The 21,833-nt window shown below is 40.5% G+C and overlaps 1 long non-coding RNA gene across 1 annotated transcript in view; it reads left to right on the forward strand.

Annotated features, from left to right (window-relative positions):
- LOC121887611 overlaps window positions 1-21,833 on the forward strand; it is a 115,332-nt gene that overhangs the window by 14,593 nt on the left and 78,906 nt on the right. The window contains exon 2 of the long non-coding RNA XR_006093005.1: window positions 11,066-11,141. This is a non-coding gene — a long non-coding RNA (uncharacterized LOC121887611). The remainder of the gene's footprint in view (window positions 1-11,065; window positions 11,142-21,833) is intronic.

Genomic DNA, 21,833 nt, shown 5'->3' on the forward strand with positions numbered 1-21,833 from the left:
CGTAAATAAACAGCGGTAGTTGGATTTTTGCTTTGTTTTCTAATTCTTGACTCGAAATATAAACTTCTCAAATATATCTGTACATGTTCGAGCCCAGATCTGATCTGACATATGTGATTGGACGATGTGAACGACCTGTAGAGCAACGTTAGCAACAAAGGCTACAGAACAGATCACCCTGGCTGTTGATTTACATTTTAAATACGTTCACCTCAAGTTTTGCAACTTTGACATATGACATTTGACATTGTTTAACATAAACATCCAACATAATAACAGTATAAAATAACATCTAATCACCAAAAAATCATGATATATCCCCTTTAAAGTGAATATAATTGATATATTTGTGTATGTAATGTATCAAATGTGTAATATGAGAGACGTAGCTCCAGGCGGCTCATTGTTCGGCTGCAACTTTACTGCTTTGGTTCACTCTCTGCGCTCTCATGGCGTCGGTTTTGTCTCGGCACCAAACGGCAAACAGACGCAGTTAGCGAGCAGCTGGTGAACATAGTGGAGCATTTAGCTGCTAAATAGTTAGATATTTCCCTCAGGAGTTGATAGAGAGTTAAAAAAAAAGAGTGAATATTGGACTTACATCGACCAGATGGACAGAAAACACGACTCCAAATGAATGATAATGTTGCTCCGTAACTGCAATGTGTAAATAAGCAACTGATAATATCTCAGTGTTGTGTTCACAACTTGTGTCCGCCGCGTCCAAGCGGACACAAAATCTATTAATGCAGGTTTAATTAAATACAAACGAAACGAAGTGAAATAGTCGTCACTCTGTAAGGAAAGATATAACTCATGCTCACATGGCTGCTGATTTTCAGTATCACTATGTTAAGAATGTGTCAGTTTACTTAAATAAAAGTAAAATAGTTGGTTTTATATGCTCTGGTTTTAGAGCTATTTGTCTGCTTCCGTCCCAAAACAGTAAAAGTGTCAAAAACATATTTAAATATTTGTTTATTTACTTGTTGAGACCCAGAAAGCTATCATAGTGAGGATTTACTTCAAAACATGCAAACAGATGGTTCTGCTTTGATACCAAATCTGGTTATATGCACATATAATGACAATAAATATCACTTCTTGGAAACACAGTTGTGCTGTAACCACCCTGAACAGCACAGACTCTCAAATATGGAAAGCCACAGATTATTAAATGATGTAAAAATGCTAACACGCCCCAGTGCTACCAGGGGGAAATATCTCCTCATTTTTGTATGTAATTACATACATATATATATCCATCATCATGCCTTAATGTGACTCAATTTGATTATTCAGAAACGCAGTAAACACATATTTTTGTTGTCGCATCTAACAGTTGCTGCCAACTGATTTTATTATTAGATATGAGCACCAGTGTATTTCCAGCAAGTGAATAATTGATTATTGAACCGTCTGTGTTGGAACAAGGGCCTCTCATTATGCATACTGATGAACACATACATGTGCCTGCCTCGCATAGGGTACACACACACACACATTCCTATAAAAGCCCACACAGAGACTATAAAACCGTTTGCAGTTGAAGCGTGGCATTGACAGTTCTATACTGTGGAGCAGGTATTTGTGTGTGTGTGTGTGTTTCAGTGTGTGGGTTTGGGTCCTGTGGCACTGCGTTTCATAGAAAAGCAACCGCTCTCTGCAGCACACGGATGAATCACAGAGCTTCTTTTACTGTAGATTAGAGAAAGGAAGGAAATTAGAGAGAAAAGGAGGAGAGAGAGAGAGAGGGGGGAGAGAGAGAGAGAGAGAGCAGAAAATGGGTCAGACATCTGAGAGCCAGGCATTCCTCTTTCTGCGATGGGTGTCAAGACATTATCCAATCGCACTTTCTTTTTCTCCTTCTTTTTCTTGCTTTCTTGTTTCCCCCCCCCCCTCTCCTCGCTTTCCTCCTGGCTGAGGAAAAGGCAAAGAGGGGAGATTTATTATGCTTGGCATGTCTGCAGAGGACGGGCCTTAATTTGGACACAGCCCAGCTGATCAATCTCTCCATTGGCTCAGTTACAGCAGCACCGTGTGTGTGTGTGTGTGTGTGTGTGTGTGTGTATGTGAGTCAACATGCAACAGCTAAGCTTTTAAACTATGCAAACCAGCAGATTGCTCTAAAAGTAAAGCTCACTGGATTAATACCGTGTGGAAATTACTTATTCTATACACAGGACCGTGGAGGAACAATGAATTGGATTAAAGCTGGAATGAGCATTAATGGAATACATGCCGTACTCATCTGTAACAAAGTCAAAATCAAGGAAATTAAGTTTATTCAGTGTCAGACAGAAGCTCCAGTTGAATAGCTGAAATAGAAATAGAGAGTCCTGACACCAGTGATGCGGTAGATTGTAAGCTGATTTCCAAAAAGGAGTTCTCTCACACCCACAAACGAACACATGTACTCTGATTTACACTTAAGTAACTCCGGGTGATTTGCATAATATGCAAACAGATGGAATTGATTCAGCAGGTGGTTTGGCGCAGCGTCAGCGAGCCTGCAACATTTCCTGTTTGAGGCCTTTCTCTGGCATCGAGAGCACTTGGCCCACTTCTATTAGAAAGTCCTAGTTGTAGGCATGACAGCCGCTCTCAGAAACAGACTGCAGACAGGGTGCCCACAGAATCCATTCAGCTGTGAACCCCCCCCCCCCCCCCCCACAGCAACAACATTATCTAGTGAGAAAAAAAAAACAGTGAAACAAGGCAGTTTATTTATACATTTACTGTAAAGAGATAAGACTAGACCATGTGTTTACAATGTGAAATGTATGCAAACTAGACTTCTGCACTGGCCTAAAAACGAGACCCGGACCTGGCCTGTACCAGAGCCTTTCTGACGTAATCTGATTGAACCTGTCTGGTCCTGCAGAATTTGATACCTGAACCTGAACCGAGGCTATAATTTTGTTATTATTAATATAACTCATCATGGCGGCCGACCAGCACAAAACATACAGCGTTATAACTTCTACCAGCTGATTATCAGTGGGATTAGCAGCGATACACACACTGCAGGCGACTACAAGTATGCAACACTGCAGCATTTTAGTAGATCACCATCACCTTTTCTGAAAATCGATCAGATAAACATGGCTGATAAACTCAAAACGTCTTTCTTGGCTGAACTTGACAACAGTCCAAACAGTTATAATCCAGAGCAGAACTTTGTACAGGCGATTATCTGGGATCGGAGATGTCGTATATGACATAAAATTACTCTGATAACTATTTTTAGAATCTATCTGGAGCGCTGCACGCTAAACACTTACTTTAAACTGTTCCCAGACGGTTACCGCCGCGGCGTGTCGATCGTATCCCTTTCAGAAGCTTTGTAATCCAGCCTTGAACTGCAGACTTTGTAAAATAAATCCAACTCTGAATGTCTTCTGTGATTATTTATCCATTTTTTCTGTGTTGTAAACAGTCCTTATTGTCGTTAGCCGTCCACTGTCATCTACACATGCGCTGATATCAATCCTATGATGCCTCGGGTTGAGTCTGTTGACCAATCAGAGGCTATGTGCGATGGAATAACATGACCCCATTCTCCCATCTATAGATCTACTATGCAATGACAATTGTTATTCCATTTTTACACGTTTTATTTGGCTCCTTGACACATAAACGGACCACAAGTGATGTCAGAAGAAAGGCAGCCTCGCTCAGCCAATAGATAACTCGCTTCATTGTAACAGTGGTCAGACTTCCAGACGGTCACAGCGGCTGTGAAAAGCACACAGACGAGGACGCGCCGAACCATCTGTTGCTGTTTTGAGAAATTCATTTTTCACACAGAGGGTTATTTCTGCCTTTTTCGAAAATGGCAACACGGCAAATATATACCACGGAAAAAAAGCCCATGAACTTATTCTTGAAAGGACGACGGGAAGTCCGGAGCAGAAAGTTTTCTCACGGATGACGAGCTGCCTCGCCAAGACGGACTCGATCCAGCTGAAGAGTAAGTATTTATTTTCAGTGTATGTGAAATAAAAATGAAAATATGTGAATGGGTAGTTTTTCAGTGGGGGGTTGGGGGGGGATGGTATCAAAGCAATCTCAGCCATATACTGTGTGAGACGTGAAATACAAAAACACACTTCCTGGTATGATATATATATATATATGATCTAACATATTTTTTTTTTCATTTACAGTGATGATTATCAACAGGAAGAAGGGTGAGAGAGACCAGATCTTCAGGAGCCCTTCCTGCATTTGTGTGTGGTATCACAGCTGTGGTACCTCCTGTAATCTCTGATCAACCTGATACCAGCAGGAGAGGCCTCACATAGACGCGAGACCTGTGTACACTGTAGACAAACCAGACAGGTCAGTCAGGCTGCCTCCTGGGAGTGTGATGTGGCGGTCTGAACTGCTTTGAGGCATGGCACAACTAACTTTTTGGATAAAAATAGAAGGACTTCTTTGGAGAACATGTAAATATTTTTGATGTGTTGTTTCTTTCCTGGATTGCCAGGACTTGGGAGAACAATTTGTAAAAGGTGATAATTGTGTTCACTATTGTTCTCTTTGTGAATTGAATAAAGTCCTGTGAGATTAAGTTTCCATTTTGTTCTTTTATCTTTATGCTGATATAACTATTTATACATTCATGTGACATACATATTCTGATATCCCCAGTAAATATTGATTGTGCATTACAGGGTTGAGGTAGCATATATACACAAAGAGACCAAGTGAATCAAAAATAGGAAAAAATGGCTTATACCTCAGAGGGTTCAGAGCTGTGGAGGATCATTGGAGTTTTTTTTATCTGTATTTATCTTGTCACAACGAGATCATAACGTCCCCATCATGCAACGGCATTTCCACGAATCATCTGGGATTTTAAGAAGCTCCACTTTCACACGTTTTGAGAGAGAGATTATTAAATAACATTTGAAAATACTCCGACCGGAGCTTGAAGCTTTATGCTAATACTGATTCAAACACAGAGAAAACATGTTAAAGGTATCATCAGAACAAACCACCACAACACAAAGTCAAACTTTTTTCCTCAATATATGGTCCTGTTTCTTTTTAAAATAGAAACAAACTTGATATTGTTTATAATATGAAGCTTTTGAAAAACAGCCCTGACATCAGATATGTCTGAAAAAAGATTAACAGTGACTGCGGTCTAGTTTTTGCGATGCTGTTATCTTACAAGAGGGATTTCTTTTTTTTTTTTTTTTCATTGTGAAGATTAAGCATCTCAGTCTATCTACAAAATATCCGTCTGCGGCATGAGCATACCTATCTGTCAGACATACTCTGTCAAACTCACAGGGAGCGAATGGGACAATACTACATGAAGTATGAAACAGTGTTGCCTTGAAGACGTAGAAGATGAAGTTGTTCTTAAATAGTCTTTTTTCCTCCAACAATCCAACAGAATATACACTTTGAAAAGGATGATTACAGAGTAGACAAGCAGCCTTTGTATTGTATTGGACTGAATGTACAGTAATATAAACCTCCCTTTTGTTACAGTTTTTCAATAGACTTACTGAAAATAAGAAATGTATTGAACAAGGTGAACAATCTAACATTTGTGGTTTAGCGTCCTTCTTTCTAACTCAATGTGAGTATTTCAAAGAGAATCAGCATCGACCGTGGATTCACTTTATCCTTGAGGTCTGTTTTTCTTGTAAAAATGAAACATTCGATTTGAACACTCTTCCAACAAAGCATAAATCTCAATTTTTGTGTGAGCGTGTCCAAGAATGTTTTGAGTGCACTTAGCAATAGTCATCGCCTAAATCTGGCATGTACCCACATACTTAACTGTTTTAGAAAGATTTCCTCTGACTGTTGGATTTTTAAAACCGTCCCTTTGGACTCGCTATCTTTGTAACATGACATTCGGTGACACTGTTAATTTTTGGCGAAAGACGATTTTGTCCCCTGACGATTTTTGCAGTTGGGAGATGCTTCCATGCATTTGGAATTTATTTCCTTCATGACAGAAAAAAAACATCACACAAGCCAACAGATAACCCCTGGGCTTGTTGGATAGCTTTCAGCTGGCTATCTTGCAGACATGTTGTAGAAATATTGTTGTTTTTGCTTTTCTGTTTGGTATTTTTTAATGTTTGTGTCTGTCCAGGGACTGCAGATGGAAACTAGCTAGTAGCTATAGCTGGCACAAAGGATTTCTCTTTTCTCTTTGTTTGAGCTTGTTTTTCTTCATGGTCCTTGACAGATAGATTTAATACAATTAAAAAAAAGTGTACTTATTAAACAAACATAATATCATATTTTAGTTAGCTAGCTTCTTTCTTTAACTTTGGACAGAACCAAGCTAACTGTGTCCATCTGCTTCCAGTCGCTATGCTAAGCTAGGCTAACTGAGGCTAACTCCTCACTCCATCTCCGTACAGACATGAGATGAAAGACATATTTCCCAAAGTATTAAACTATTCCTTTTATTCCTCAGGATGTACAAGAGCTCTTCAACACAACCATCACTTTTCCAAACATAATTAACGTAAAAAAAACCATTGTATTTACAGTATATTGATACAATAATCCATTACATGCCTGGGATGAAATGGGGACATGTTTTTCCCTTCCAGTATTCAGTTTGTGGTCAAGAGGTCAATGAACAACTTATATTCTTATAATGCGTCTAAAAAATGGCTGTTAGGCCCATACTGTAATCTCTTGTGTCCATCTGTTGAACCTCGAAATCATGCGTCGACCTATTGGTGTGGCTGTGTGTTGTTGTGCATTAGAGCATGTCAAAAGACTGCAGCTCATGTGTTGGCATGTTAAGTTGTAGACAAAACAATCTTATAATAATAACCTTAAATAGTCTTCCTCTTCCTGGCCATTGGAGCGAAGGAGCAATATTTTTTATGATTATCTGCTCCTCGTTTGAGTTTTTTTCTTCAGTGCTTATTCAGGTCAGCGGCCGTCGGTATTCACACATTATCATCATTGTTCAGGTGGGGTTATTAATGAAAGGATTATGTATTCTGTCACATGTGATCTATGTTCCCTGCTTATCTTTTATGTGCTCAAACAAATGACTGAAATAATAATGTTTACTTATGGTTTTATTGTAGAACTTTAAAACACACACACACACACACACACACACACACACTGCCCTATCACTATCACTGTCACCATGATAAATGAGGTGCAATATATGTACAATGCATCTATTAAAGTGAGTTATGGTACCTTTATCAAAACAATACTTTTGATTTGTTAATGAAAAACAGGTTTTCTCCGAGTGACCTAATCGTGAATGTTTATTAAACTTTGTCTAAATAAAATAATCTAAAAACTGGCAAAACTTTAATCCAAATCTGGATCCGTTTGAATCGAAGAATAATTTAAGAACGTCACAAATCTTGCCTGACATTCGATGGCAGCTACAGACACATTTCGGTCTGTTCCATGAAAGTATTAAGGGTCAGATTCCCAGCCCGAGTGGTGAATAAGAGGCTGCTCATATGTTGCTGAACAGCTGACCTCTGAACAAGACTGAATGTTGATATATAAACACAATACTGACCTGCAGCTCTTTCTGTCTGGCTCACACAAAACGGAGCACATACAGCATTGATAGCCTTGAGTGCTCTCGGTTTTAACCCCGCTCCGAGCAGCTGGCCCTCTTATCTGGCCCGCCTGTGCCGATGCATATGTATCCCTCCCTGAGTGGCTGAGAGCTGGCTTAGCATATGGATTAGCCGTGGGATCAGATGCATGGCCACACTGAATCGCCGTACCTTGTAATGGAAACGAATGAGTGGTTTGGCTTAAAGAAACATTCACCTGAGCGCTTCACCTGCGACCTGACTTATAGGTCAGGGGGTCAGCTGTGGAGAAATAATGTTGAAATATACGACTATATAATGACAAATAGCACACATCCCATCAGTGGGGCGAATTAAAAAATGAAAAATCTCTGAAAAAGTGTTGAAACCCGTTGACCTCTCAAGTGCATTCTGTTAAAAATTAAAAGCCCTCAATAGCTTCACTGCCTGCACAAATGTGAGGTAGCATATACTTAGGAAATTATCACTGTTAAGTGGTTACTGTAGCTGAGATTAGGTGTGCAATATATGCGTTTTTTCAAGATTTACCTACATTATTTACCCTAAAGATGGCTATTCCTTTGGGAAGTAGAAAAGGATATGAGTTGACAATATCCATGTTTTTTGTAAATATGGCTGCAATCACTTTTCAGAGGCCTGTATCATATAGTCTGATCTCATATGTGCTTTTTAACCTCAGCTGAGTAGCTTGTTTCAGCTTTTATAGTCTCAAGTTCCAAAACTTGAGGTGAATGTATGTAAAAATGCTGACTTCATGTGAAAAAGCCAGCGCTTCAACCTGCTGTGAGCCATTCATTTGCAAAGTCATCTCTACTTTGCAATCAAACTGACGTCAGATATTTCACACATCACCACAAACAGCCGCCTGGTCTGTAGCCTTTGTCGCTAAGGTTGTTTCACGGGTTGTTTCTGTCGTCCGCTCACATATTTCGGATCGGATTTGGGCTCGAACGTGTATGGATGTGTTTGAGAAGTTTATATTTTGAGTAAAAAATTAGAAAAAAAGTGAAATCCGACTACTGCTGTTTCTTTACGTAGCCTCCTGAGTCTGCTGAGGGGCAGCTTCTGGAAGCCGGCCAATCAGAACAGAGTGGGCTCATCAGGAGGCGGGGCCTTAAAGAGACAGGAGCTAAAACGGCCTGTTTCAGACAGAGGCTGAACTGAGGGGCTGCATAAAGAGCCAGTATAAGATAAAAAAGGCAGTTTTTTTCCCCTGTAAATCATACAAAGATATTCCAATGGAGCCCCAGAATAAAAATACAGACATGGAAATATACCTCTTATGACCTCTTTAAAAACATTTACTGATATAACAATGATTACAGATTAAATGCCAAATACAGAGGTAAAATACTTAAAATGCACAAGTTTGGCAGCACAGCTTCTATCTTGCGACTTGTTGATTGCGAGACGTAATTTGATACTGAAAGGCCGCCGATTTTGTTCTGTTTCTTTTGATAACGCTGCGAAAAAAAAGCCGTCACGTTTGTATGCATCCAGGAAGAATTATTCGATTATCTTCCCAGTGTAAGATAGTAGCGGCCTTATGTGGTGGCGCCTGCCAAGTCAGGTGGAAAGGTGAGAATGTCATCGGGCCACTTGGCTAAATGTCAGCAGATAATGAAAAGTGTATCTAGTTTGAGACACCGAACTACTAACTAATGATAAACGATGAAACTAATAATAAGTCGCAGCCCAAATCTTAGTGGTTTTTTTTGACTGTTTATTAATTATTTGTATTTATATGTAACAAACAAATGTTTTGATTATCAATTAATCTGCCAATTATTGTCTTGATTAGTCATTTTGTCTGTAAAACATCAGAAAAAGGTGAAAAATGCACAATTTCTTGCAGCCAAATGTCTTGTTTTGTCCAGCCAACAGTACAAAACCCCAAAATATTCAATTTACTATAATTTAAAGTTGGAACCATCTAAACTTAGGCTGTTTCTCTCTTTTTTCTTCTTGGACTTTGAATTACATAAACAATTAATTACCAAAATACTTGCAGATTAATTTCTGGTGATCAATTAATAGACTAATCATTGCAGCTTTAATGTTTTTGTATTATTATTATTATGCGTATAAAGTATGTCCATATATTGCATCCTCTGCTAACATAAAAAAATGTGTACACTTCTGTAAAATAAAACATGAATCTCCACACAGCAAATACCACATATTTAATGAGCGTGGCTTCTGTTTATCGTGTCATCTACTGACTAAATAGATCGCAAGACAAGACATGTCAGGATCTGGATGGCTTACAATCTCAGCTAAACTATGTCCCGGGGGGAGCTGTGTATTGGGAGTTTTTATCAGCGTGTGTGTGTGTGTATGCGTTTAAGCCTCTCTTGTGTGTGTGTGTGTGCATGTGTGTGTGTGTGTGTGTGTGTGTGTGTGTGTGTTGTTGTCCAGTAAAACAACAGATGTGAAGCATTGTTTAACTGGCCTGTGTTAGATCTGTTTCTCCGATCTAATGCAGAGAGGCAGATTCGGTCTTGTTCATTATGAAATGATTGAATGTGATGTACAGTGGAATACGATATTCTTCAATAGCCATACATCAATGCCAAGGCTTTTCATTCTATATCCTTTGAAGAAAGAAAAATGTTTACTTTTTTTTTTTTTTTTTTTGAAGCTAAGATTTCTGTGCTTGTATTCCAAGCGTGCATGCTCTTTCTCAGCAACGGCCCACTTGACATTCACAACAGTTATGCAGATTCACGCGTTCATTAGCGCGTTTCTCATCTGCACCTTAATGATATTTGTAGAGGGGTGAGAGCTTGTTCATTCACTTTTGCTGCCAGGATTGTGACACCTTTAGTTTAAGGATGAGTGATGATAATATCCAACTCAGCCAAGCTGTCTGGTTAATACCTCCTGGAGGCTTTCTTTTATGACAGCACCACAGGTGTAAATAATGGGCCTTGTTGTATGGAGAGTAAAGTAGCCAAAGAGATGGTTCAGGGGAATACCTGAAGCGTGTAGAGAAGAGATCTCTCTCTAGCTGTGCATTCCTCAACAGACACTGCATACTCCTGCCCTTTTTGAAAGTCTAGCAAGGTTCCTACTATAAACTCCCTTTGATTCCCCGGGCCAGCCTAAGCCTTAAGTTAGACACTTCATTTGGCTAAAGGATTAGACTACTAAGCCTTTTAGTGTTAAGCTGGTCACATGAAAATCTAACATCGTTTTGCATAGACAAGAAAACCTTGCACCTACTTCGGGGATTTTCCTCTCTTGAACTCAGAAACTCCTCCCATGTCATCTCTGACTTGGCAGTACATGCATGCATCAGTGGCCATGTGGATTTCCTTGGGCAGAGAGCTGCGGCTGTCTGTAGGATTTGGCTAACTCTTGTCTCCCAGGATCAATCCGTAAGCCTTTTTCACTCTCTGGAGTGTTTGGCCTTCTGGATGTTTTTCTTTTGTTGGTAAAGGTGTGGAGGAATCACAGATTGTCTGTTCTGATTACAGAGTTCACTGAGACCTGTGTTGGGATGAAAGCCTGGATCAAATGTAAAGAAACAACACTGACGTGAAGACAACCGAGGTAAGAGATGTTTTCACAGCTTTGTGTACACCCCTGAAAGCTGACTTGTTTTTCTGCGAAGTCACCCAATATTCCTTTTACCGCACATAGTTAATTAAGTGTGAACCTACATCAATGGGATATGTGAGTGTATAGTTACAGCGATACCTCGATAGTGTCAGGAAGTCAAAAGACTGGTGGGGAGGTGGGGTTTGGTTTTATTTTTCCATGCTGGAACATAGTGTCTCATTTCCACAGGTGCAGATATCACATTTGGTTTCGGGGGTAGGGGGAGATGGGGGGGGGGGTTGCTTTGCTTTGGAGCCTGTATGTACAGTACGTCTGAGATGTACAGCCACACATGTACAGCTCACTGACATGTTTTCCAGCTTTATGCTTTTCTTTCGCTTGTCAAGACAGCCTAGTGAATTAGAAAATGATCAAAAATGCAATATGGAATAACGCAGTATCCATGTTGAATACCAGGAGGCTGCAGCTCTTTTGAGGGAATTTCTTTGTCTTTTGTTCAGAAAGCTTTGCTGACAAGATATATGAGCACAACACTCTCTCTCCTCTCCCACCTGAGCGGCACGAGGGAGGCGTATAAAGATGACAGGTTCATGTGTTGCCTTCATTTACAATTCAAATTGCATGTCAAAAAAACTTTATTTTTGCTCGTGCCCGACGCTCCTTAGGTGTAATCACACACTCCTCCCACACATATCTTTGAATATGAACAAGCAAACAAACCACACTTAGAATATTATGTGAAATAAGAACAATGTGTTTTGGCAGCGCGTTACGTATTGCATATTCTCTGAACCTTTCCTCACCCTTGTGCAGCAGGGATTAACATTTCCACATCACCGCGCATCATGCAGAGAACTGAGAAATCAGTCAGCGCTGACAGGACAGTAAACGGACATCGTGGTGTTAGCCTGGTGCTGCAACAGTTTTCTCTGGGCCAGTTTTTCTTTTTAACGTCTGTTGGTAAAAGCTCAGTGAACACACTGTAAAGTTATAGTTCACAGACCCCCGAGTTGCAACAGTCAGCATTCCTCCAGAAAAGCGTTATCTCGCGCCACGTCGAACTACTTGCACTTCATCATCATCGATGCTGTCCGCAGGCTAACATGTTGTGCTTCGCTGACAGGTCACACCTTTTGCTTCTCTGCGGAGTTCATGTGGACTGATGATCCTTTTCATGTTGCGTTTTCATGTTTTGTGTGTGTGTGTGTGTGTGTGTACTCTAGTGCCTAGAACTGCACTGTGCATCAACAGATGTGCAGCAAGACAGAGCAGCCATTGTTAGATAGAGTTGTATCAAATCAGAATCCGGTATTGAATCCATTAAAGAATTAGTTAAATAAAACTGACTCAAACATTCATTTGAGATCTGTAATCAGGTTTTGTTGCCTGAGGATGCAGAAACAGCTTTTGAGTGGCAACCTAATTAATGTTCACTGTAGCTGAAAGAGAGAGATGAGCCGCGCAAGTTGGGCAATGTTGATTAAATATGTATGTGACACATTAAAATAACAGGTGTAGCCTGTAGGTGTAGCTCCAGATACTGGAGATCCATATTCAAGACCTTGAGTTGATAAACTTAAATTACTGATATGATATGAATCAGTGATTAACCGGGAGATTCTAACAGCTGAAGTTGATTAGAAAGATGTTTTTTTTACCAGAGAGGATTCACCGCTCTGTTGGTCTTAAAATGCAAAAACACACACATTCCTCTCCTGATTAAAGTGTGACGTTACAGTGTGTCGTTCTCTAACCTACTGTCCTTTGCTGAGTGTAGACAGCAGCTTGCAGAGAGCCAGGTTTCATTTTGGCCTTTCGGCAGGTTACTTAAGACAGCTATATGTTTCTCCAGGCTGCACGTATGTAAGTGAATGTGCTTGTTGGAAGACATTCATATGACTTTTCTCTTTAATACTTGTGCAGAACGTGAATACAAGTTGTCTTTTTCTATGTCACAGTCGGATAAACGATTTGCAGCCTTGCATCATGAAGGTTTATTGGCTGCAGCTGATATAATCTTCCATCCAGGGCAGGCCAAAATGGCAAAAAGTACTGTATGATCATGATCATTTTTTCCGTATTGATCAATATCGATATTTATCACAGTACATAATTTGATAATGCTCCTGATAATGACTGAAGCCTGAAGAATCCAGAGGGTTCATAAGTTAAACATAAAGTTAAACTATTAACATATAAAAACAGAATCACATAATGTAAACATACTTTATCTGCCTAACAAAACTATACAAGTTAGTTTGTCTTGTAACTTATTAAAATGATGTAAAAACTAAAAGCTGTGACTACTATCACAGCAAATGCCCTTGGCCATCTCTCAGATGTTTTAGAGGTAGAAATCTGAGCAAAAAGTGCAAAATTGTAAACCAGCCATTATGCTACATCTTTATATATATATATATATATATATATATATATATATATATATATATGTATATATGTATATATATATATATATATATATCTGTTCATATATCATGCTAGTTTTCTTTATGACACGACGCTAGCATTAGCGGGAAGCCTTTTGTTGCTACTCTGTTTAGTTAGCTTTGTGCTTAGCCTAGCTTAGCAGTTAGCTTTGTGAATCAACAGTCAAAGCAGCCTTGTTAAAACAACGGTGTGTAATGACTGTTCTGCAGTTGCAGACAGAAAGTGTCGGTGAGTTAGAGCAGCTTTTTTCGGCTATGGTTACTTTAGACGTGACGGGCTCTATGGCAGAGTTTGTTCACTGTTTACCCAGCGGCAGACTCTGATATAGAGGCTAATCTGAGGGTGCTGACATCATCATATCGCTTTCATGCCCCTCTTGTCCAGAGGATATCCACTTTCTTCACCGGTAGCTCAAACAATATTTTACGGTAGGAAATGGGTGCGTACTTTGACGTGCAAGCAAAAAACTGCAGACTGACTGTTGTTGCGTGTATTTCTGCTAAAAACCTGTTGCTGTATAAGTAAGTTATGTACATTGGTAATTGCTAATAAAGCAACCTGAAACAAGAGCCCTACTCTAATATTAGCAGACTGACTTTTCTGTTATAATGTACTGAACAACGTATCATTAGCAATCAGTCTTGCATTGTAAGAGGCTAGAGCATGAATCAAAACAAAGCAGCTGCCGTCAGAGGGACGAGAGGTGAACACGGACGCTGCACAGACACACATGCCGCCCTCGGTGCTGCTGAGGTGGCACAGAGAAAGAGCTGAGCCACTCCCTGCCCATCTGTCATGCCTATCAGGGGGGGGATCACTTTCCCGCTCTGGCATACACAATCGCAAACACAGACAAGTACACACACAAACACACACCCACCTGGGCATGGACGCAAATACAAACATGCACACACACATAATCGAATGGACAAATATGTGCAAACACCCACATGGACACACAGACAAACACAAACACACACACACACGCAGTCTCACATATTCAAATTCACACAGAGATAATCTGCGAGCTGCGACGACATTTATCTTCAACTGGGGAGGAGCTGGGGTCTGTAAAGCAGGATAGGCAAACTGTAAAGGGGGGCTCGGAGCCAGCGGTTGAATTACTATTATTCTCTGATAGTTTGACTCACCACCTGGCTGGTTGTAATCCCAGCGCACGCTTTACTTTACAGTACGGCTCCCATACTAAAACCACAAAATTCAATTTGAGTGAATTGAATTTCTCAGACGGCCATTCAAGCCCTTCCAGGCACTAACCGGAAGACGTAAGCTTTACGACTGTTAATGTTATGCAGAAGAGAGACACGGTGACATTTAAACTGAAACCATTGCAGTCAGACTGCTGTGCACGCAGGCTGTCACTATATTAATTCTCCTTTTTTCTCTTTGTGACATTTGAATAAGCGTTTTTTTTTTCTTGATTATCAATAAACTAACTTAATAACCTGCCTTGAGGCTCTCGGATGTCTAGACAGAATAGAGTAGCTGCAATTTAGTTTTAACTCTGCAAAGAAGTCAGGGATTAATTTAGAAAGACAATTACCGAGCATGCTGCTGAATGACATTTCCAGGAACTGAAGAAACAATAACGGAACAATGACGCTGGCTAATACTACAGTCTGAATTAGTCTTGTCTTAGCGTGGTCGTCTTAATGCCGTTCGCTATAACTTAAGGCTTTCGATTGTGTGTCTGCTTTACACCATTATGGTTTTATTGTAGTGCAGGATAAACAAGGTACAGCTGTAATGTTAGGTTGCAGCATTGCAGAGAGAGAGAGAGAGAGAGAGAGACAGAGAGAGAGACAGAGAGAGAGAGTGGGTGGTACTTTGTGAAACTGTGCGGTTTCTTGGACAGCTCTCTCATTCACGGAGAGGAAGTGGTTTTTGCCTCCTCAGCAAAGCACAAAATGTTCCTCTTTTGTAGCTCTCCGTCGATACTCTGTTATTTCATTCATTATTATGTGATCGCGTCGACATCTGTTTTAAAGACGGGCTCAGTTTGGGGTCAACGGGAGGGCTCAAGCGGAAAAGTGCAAACCACAGTTGACAGAGATTAGAAAGTGTTTGTGGTGTGACGTTGTGGTGTTCGTATTTTGACTGGAGTAGATTTGTGCTCTCCGGAGTGCAAAGGTCAATCAAAGGTCATTATGATATTTCCAAAGGCTAGATATGTTTTACCTCCAGAACTTTTTGTAAATTGTTTTTTTTTTTATTACATTTTTTTTTTTGAATCACATTTTTATGCCTCGATACCTTGTTTGTGCTGTGAATGATCCAAATCCAAAAGGAATTTCGGTCTACTTCCACAGTAGTCTAGATAAAGGACAAACAGCGGTTGTTGCCAAGTAAAATAAGGACTCTGCTATATTGGAGACATGGCACAGACCTCACTGACAAAGTGTAGGAGTGATACAAGACAAGACTTCTCAACGCCACGTAACACTGCTGTAATTACAAAGTCTATTCAAGAGTCATTTTTCACTGTTTAGGGTTTAGGGGTATTTGTGATTGAGTCCAGTTGGGGCCAGTTTCATAATATTTAAAGGTACAGTACCTTGTGGAATCTTCTTATAAACAAGCATTGCTGTGTTTACATTCAGTTTTTTTTTCACCAAAACACATTTTGTGTATCCTTGAGGCTTTATAAGAGTATTGAATACATTACAAGCTGATTTACAATTATATTGAAAGATTGAAAGCAGTCTTCTTCTTCTTCTCTGCCATATGCTGGTGCATTGTTATGTTTCTTGGCTCCTTAAAGGTTCAATGTGAAAGAAATGGCCACCTGATACAAACGAAAAGGGGGCAGCATATCATCCCCACCTCCACCCCCGACCCACCCATCCATCCATCCATCCTCACCCCCCCCCCCCCAAAACTCATCATCCCACCTCCATTACAGCGGTTTCAACATATGCAACACACGCTACGGAAACATCAGAGACAGTGGAAAATTACAAAAGAGCTGCACAGATCAGAGAGCAGTTGCACCACTTAGAAAAGTTACAACATGATTCCAAGTAACAACTAAATATTTACACACACGCCTCAAGTGTAGGTGTAAATCATAAAATGTCACAGACCTCACTAATGATAAAACAGCACTTTTTCTGCCGCACAGAATCATTGTTTTTTATTAATTGCTGACATTTTGCAACACAGTAATCTAGTACAGACCTAATTTATTGATACCGTATTTCAATATCGATCCAGTGACCATGTGCTATGATGCCGAATGGCCAAACTTACACATAGCTGGTGCAACTCAGTGCAGTTTGTTGGATCAGTTGAGATGAACAGCTGGCGTTTCCTCATCTGCAGCAGCAGCCGGCTGCTCTGACGATGTCAGGCGTTATTTGGATAAACTGATTATATATATTGGGAATCTATAAAGTTACTAAACATAAAAACTTAATAAAGTGACACATTAAAAGTCCTACAGTGGATATTTCAACAGCATTCAGCCTGGTTCCGCCATTACTGCAGCGCTACTTCTACTTCCTCTCATGTCGGACTGAAGGCAGACTGGACGCTACGGTGACTCACTATCGCCCCTCAGGTAAAAAAGTGGTACTACGAGACAGTACGCATGCTAACCTCAGTAGATATCTCTGCAACACGATGCATATAGGTCTTTGACATAACATCAAAACTGTCATTTCTTCACATTCTGTTGATAATTTTAGTTAATTTTGGAACGTTTTAAACTAAAATTCTCACACATTGAACCTTTAACACTGATGCTCAGTGGAATAGTGTGAAAACATTATGAGGGACATTTATGGCGTCACCCACATGTGAGTACATTTTTGCTAGTAAGCACAAGATACAAAAAGATCCTCCCAAAACCACAAATCTGCTCATTTAAACACTACTCCATACTGCCAGCTGTGATCAAAAACAGATTAATACTGGACTTTTTAGGCTAATGTCAATATTTGAGTTAAAAAAATCCAATAAACTAACTGATGATAGTTCTTTTTTTAACATAAACATATAACATAAGCACAGCGATCCGTTAGTTTGGATATATTTTGCTGTTGCTGGCGAAGCAGGACAATTTATATTAGAAAAATAAAGTTTTCAGTGATAAACTATATAATGGTGACACTGTTTCAAAATGACCTCATACATATAACCTTCTCCATATCATTACTTGTTACTTATCAGCCAATGTGATACCCTGATATTGATGTTATATTTATGTAATTGACTACTATTGACCAAAATATCGAGCCACTTTAAAATTCCACACGTTACCTTTTAACTTGAACCTTTTAAGACGTCCGCATCTAATAGGATGTGTAAAATAAGTCGTGCTCCCTTTTAACACCGACATTCATTTCACATCTTCAAAAGCTCAAGGACGGGCTGCGCAGCTTTATCGCCACAGAACTGACTGACTGTACTAAAGTATATTTCTTATCCTGTGAGTGCACTTTGTTTGATCACACAAATAAAACTGTGGATTTCAGGAGGGGGAAGGCGGCGTCAGAGGCAAGAATGACATATTGATTATAGCGTGTGTTGTGATGACAGCTGTAATGTTTGCCAAAAAAAAAAAAAAAAAAAAAGTAAAGGCAATTTTCTGTCTGAGTGGCTCTACCCTTCAACCCTCGCTTGATTACCGGTGATCACAGCTTAGACTGAGAGTTACATTCATGTCTTGCGTCGCTTAAGTTCCTCACCGAGCTCTCTGAATCGCTGGCCGCAGCAGCAGCAGCAGCAGCAGCAGCAGCAGCAGCTCCTGTCAGGCAGCCAACTGGATTTCATGGTGTGAAACAGATATGATTGTATCAAGTGCTCTCTGGTTTCAAACTAACAATGAATGAGTTCTTTTAGCAAACCAGACTGGACACATTGTTCTAAGTTCACAAGTTTCACTGGGAGCTCCTGTTTCCTGACACTCCAGTGACAGCTAGTCAGACGGGAATACGAACGTTCAAAGTGTTGACGTTTTAATACGTTTACATAATGGAAAAGTATGAACATGTTATGCTGCTCTTTAGCTCTGTTTTATGTCGACTAAATGTTCGTTACACTCTGTTTTTCTTGCTCTGCTGGAAAATACGTGATGTACACATATTCTCACTGTGAGTTGAAGCCACGGACATGTTGAACCGTTTACCTGTTCCTGGAACGAGCGCGTCCATCTGAAGCGGCACTTTGAACCCTGAGTGGCGGTTACATGTCTGTAGGGTCTGACGGGATTGTGTAATGTGCTAATTTGTAATTATGATAGGACATCTGATAAAGATGGTGATGAAACATGGTTGAGGAGCGTCTGTGTGCAGGGATCTAATGACATCATGGCTACTGTAATGGGCGGTGGCCGCGGTGAACGTTTCTGGTGTGGCCGTCAAGGTAGACCATTGACCTTTTTCCCATGTATGACTCATATATATGACTGTCTTTGACAAAGTATTTAAGCTTGACTACTTGCATCACAATATATTCATAGATGATATTGTCCTAAAATGGTGAAAAATGACAATCACTGTTTCCCAAACTCCAAGGTAACGTCCTCAAATGTCTTCTTTTGTGTCGACCAAACATCCATAACTCAAAGATATTTGGTTTACTATCATAGAAGACTAAATAAACCAGAAAATATCCACATCTGAGAAGCTGGAATCAGAGAATTTGAACTGATTATTTGACTCATTGTTGCTGTTCTTATTTATAGCTGTTGTTACTTCTCTCTCATGTCTGTTGTGCTCTGTCAGCTGATATAAAGGCTGTAATTAGTTGATGGCTCAATCAACGACAGGAAGTGAAGGAGATAATTGTTAATTGCAGTCATAATCCGATTGTTCTGTGTCCATCTATGTAATTTAGTACAGCAGGATAATCAGTCAGTGTGCATTAGCCAGCAGGGTCTTAGATCAAAGTACGTCCTTTGTCATTTACTTCCAAATCAAGCCATATGAAGGTGTTATGATCAGCAGGACGGTTTGTCACTGCTTTCCAAAACTGCTACAAATGGCCGTTACAAAAAAGAATCATATGAGCTTTTTCTGATCTCCGTGGCAACACAAGAAATACATCAAACTAAAAAGATGGAGCAGAAAAATATAAATATATGAGGCGACAAGTGCAAAAACGTACACACACATTCTGACATCAGCAACGATCGTTGGAAGTGAAAATGTGTCTTTAAATTTCTCTCTCTGAAAAAAAACCCCAGCTTTGCTTGAAAGAAACCAGTGTTGACTGTCGGAAATAGACGAGGATGCGAAGAAGCGGTCTCCGGTGTGCTTGCTGCTGGATGCTTTGTTGTTTGAAGTGTTTGAACAAACTTTTGCTGGTGAGGGCGGCTTCCCTTTGTTGTGATTATAATTACCATACATCTACAGAGCCGCGCTCTCATCCAACGGCTTCCAAATGATTCTTAAACATCGCTCCTGGCTCGTCCGCACTTTCTAGACTATAAAACGTTAATGTACAGATGTAAATAATCAATAAACACACGACTGCAAAACAAAGAAGGCATTGAACTGTATAGTTTCTGGATAATTCGAACAAGCTTTAGATATCTTTCTTTGGCCGGTCATGTGAACGCATCTGATGAATCCCTCTTTTCTCTTTGCAAGATTTAATGCTAAATGCTTAAATCCGGTCATACTTCACTTAGTCACGCCGATGTCGGGATCTTAAGCAGTTCTGTGCATGTTTGTCACAGCTGCCTTTATGTTCAACATGTACAAGATCTAATAAGGTATAAGGGCCAAGTTCTTGCGTAATATTTTGTCCCTCTCTCTCTCTCTCTCTCTCTCTCCCCGTGTGTCTCCTCCCCACCCCCCCCCTTTGCTTAATCTTTCCCCAAGGCGGTGTCAGTTGAGGCGCAGAGCAGGTGCAGCAGGGAGTGATATGAACACAAGCTCCTGCTCAAACAGTTGGCCTCCGTCACATTATATGTACATGTAATATACAGTCCAAGCCTAACACGCGGAGTAACACACATCGGTGTGGATAATCAGGTCTGTATATCTTTGGTTTGGAGAGAAAGTGGGTCATTTTTTCTGTTGCGCACGCTCTGAAGTGGGAAGAAGAAACACGCTGGCTCATTCTGGTTCTATACTGGGTGTTTATGACTAGCGTGTATCTGTGGTGAGCAGGGTGGTGACTGCTTTGGCAAGCGATAATCTCAACTCCGAGAGGTGCGGGGTGTTAATTTCAAAGCCTCCTCTCAGCTCGAGAAAGGCTCTTCTTTGTGGTCCAAAAGAGGGGGTGCACCTCTCTGAGACTCAAAAACAAAAGCCAGTATATCTGCAGTCAGCCTGTTTATTATGTCCAAATTGCTGTAAACACGGTTACAAAGCTCTGGATAACAGAGAACATTTCCATAATCAAGACCAGACCCGCTATTCCTAGAGGGGCAAAGACACAGAGAAGTAGAGAGAAGAGGAAAAAAAAAAAATGCACAAAGAGGAGAAAAATTTGAAAAACATTAGAAGAGGAAAAAAAAAAAAAGAGTGCAGAAATGGCTGGAGAGTGGTGGGCAGCATTATCTAGTTTAGAGAAGGGCATTCCAGCTCTTTTGTTGTCGGGCCACAAATATTCCAGTCTTCCCCCTGCTCGCTCGCTCGCTCCCACTCCTCTCGCCGCACAAATGAAGTGAACTTTTGAGGACTCCAATAAAGGCGGAGAAGAGGAAAAGAGTATTAAAACGCCCGGGGGTTAGGAACGCCTGGCTCGCTACAAGCGGTGGACACTCTCTCTCTCTCTCTCTCTCTTGAGTTCTCCACGTGGTCCTCAACCGTTCACTCTTACACCGCGAGCGCCGTCTGGTTTAAGTTTTACGCAGACATGTGGAAGAGTTTCAGGACTCGGGGGGTTTCACATACTCGCTATTAAAGACAGACTAAGGAAGAAACAAGTCATTTAACATAATGGTCGCAGATATAAACGTTCACCCTCCCTCATGCGTGCAGGTGAACGCGAGTACAAACATGTACCGTGCATTCGAATGTTTTTTTCTCATTCCAGCAGCAGGTAGAGAGGGGATGGGCGCAGGAATGTATCAAGTCTATCTTTTGTACTGTATTTGGACAGGTTCCAGATCAGTGAACCATGTACTGCACCTTCTCATTAAAGACCAGCCCACTGTAAGCTAGCGGGCTGGTTTTTGAACATGCCATGACTAGTTAGAGCCATACTGGGACAGCTTCCCTCCACCGCCAGCTGCCACTGAGGGCTTTAGCTGTCTAGCAT

Source organism: Thunnus maccoyii, chromosome 20 (genome assembly GCF_910596095.1).
Source record: "Thunnus maccoyii chromosome 20, fThuMac1.1, whole genome shotgun sequence".
Lineage (NCBI taxonomy): Eukaryota > Metazoa > Chordata > Actinopteri > Scombriformes > Scombridae > Thunnus > Thunnus maccoyii.